The sequence below is a fragment of the Bidens hawaiensis genome, unplaced genomic scaffold, assembly GCF_021521415.1.
Source record: "Bidens hawaiensis isolate Kalapana, Puna unplaced genomic scaffold, B.hawaiensis_p1.1 tig00001236_1, whole genome shotgun sequence".
Lineage (NCBI taxonomy): Eukaryota > Viridiplantae > Streptophyta > Magnoliopsida > Asterales > Asteraceae > Bidens > Bidens hawaiensis.
The window spans coordinates 2,464,832-2,466,680 of record NW_027491070.1 but is presented as its reverse complement, the minus strand read 5'-3'; the positions used below and the strand labels follow the sequence as shown (position 1 = coordinate 2,466,680).

The window sequence follows — 1,849 nt, the reverse complement described above, 5'->3', positions numbered from 1 at the left end:
CATGATGAAAATAAAAAAACTACTATGTACATAGTTACTTATTAATTTATTATAACTATAAGAATAGAAGCATATTTTACAAAGGATAATAGCAATCAAACGAGTGGCTACCAGAAGTTGCTGATACAGAGCTTGGATTCTCAACACGAGAGCGCTTCCCTTTCACTTGAGCTTGGATTCACACGACATGAAAATATAAAAGTGATTTATTAAAAGGAATATTAAAGATTAAGGTCCTCCACCGAATCCAAATATGTTACCAGTAGTTGCTGATGCAGAGTTAACAATATCAGCCTCACAAGGGCACTTGAGAGCCTTTCTACCTATTAATTAACAAGACAAGATTTTTAAGTTAATCCAAAAATCTTGACTAACGGTCAGACAAAAGGGGACTTGCTCACTATACCAGCCAAAATCTCGAAAATGGATCCTCCTGGCACTTCAGCACTGGTACCTATCAGGCATAACTGACATTAAAAATATGTTTTACAGCCCAACCAAACAAACAAACGGTTACCAGAATCAGCAGCAGTTGCTGATGCAGAGCTTGGATTCTCAACAAAGGACTGGCCAAGATCCACACAGCGGCGCTTCTCTCTACCTATATGTGTATAAATTAACAAGATAATCGTGATTGCAAATGATCTTGATCAAGTAATGCTCAAACGAAACCACTTTGTGTAAATGTGAGTTTAGTCACGAATAAACATGCTAACCATCCATCCTAAATAGTTAAACCAGTTTTACAACAATGGAAAAGTTAAGAGAAAAAAACGAGGCACTGGAGGCTTCATGTGTTTATGTTTTTAATTGTTGTTGATTCTAGACTATTTGTTTATGTTTTTTTAAGAATGTGCAGGTGCATTGCCAGTGCCACTTGTTTTAAGTATGGTTTGTATGTCTAAACCAGGTACTAAGTATGTGAAGTTTAAGTTTTTTATAAACATGTTTTGTCTTTATTATTGGTTAACGAGTAGAATATGTCAGGTATAATTAATTTAAACTATTCCAGGAGCATAGATTACGAATTTACGTACCTTGAATGAGTGCTGCAGAGGCAACAAGAGGGCGCTTGCGAGGCATTCTACAGCCTATCGTAATTAAATAACAAAGGACTAATTAATCCAGATATGCATTCAGACAAAAGAGAGCATGGTCACGTTATATATATATATATATATATATATATATATATATATATATATATATGTTGTTGATATGTTCAAGTGTGTTATTACCTGAAAAAACATCAAGTGATGAGCGCTTGAAAATGGATGATTTGGTACCTGAGGACAAGCTGTTGTTGTTAATTCATTCAAATATCTTCTTCTTCTTCTTCTACTTCTTCTTCTACTTCTAATAATAATAATAATATGATGCTTTAAAAAACGAACTATTACCGGATGCGAAGTTCGGATTTGGATTCTCAACAACACAATGGCGCTTCAGAGCCTCCTCCATCGTGCATACCCCTGTTAATTATTATTATTATAAAGATGTAAAAGTAAATAATCAATTTTTGTCCATGAATAATAATAATTAATAGAAATCCATACATACATAATATAAATACATACCTTCTTCTTCGCCTTGGAGAGACGACAACGACATACTCATTCCGATTTAGGGTTTGTGCGAGATGATTGGGGATTTCTTTTGTGTGTGAATATTACTAATACCAATATCAATATCATTGCACCCGACCCGATTTGTTTGGTTTGGGTCTTTTCAACCTCTTTTCACTTTGCCCCCTCTAACAATTACAAAATCTTCACTTTTTGAAATTGTGTTTTTTACGTGATACTATAATTAACGCCAACCACTTTTCTATAACGGACCGCCTGACTCG

At 34.5% G+C, this 1,849-nt stretch overlaps 1 long non-coding RNA gene across 1 annotated transcript; it reads right to left on the bottom strand.

The window, feature by feature from the left end:
* Positions 1-228: 228 nt before the first annotated feature.
* On the bottom strand, positions 229-1,648 carry LOC143566488 (uncharacterized). Its single transcript, XR_013141242.1, has 4 exons — positions 1,578-1,648; positions 518-601; positions 407-454; positions 229-323 (listed from the first exon to the last, which is right to left on the bottom strand). It is a non-coding gene; the product is annotated as an uncharacterized LOC143566488 (long non-coding RNA).
* Between the last annotated feature and the right edge of the window lie 201 nt (positions 1,649-1,849).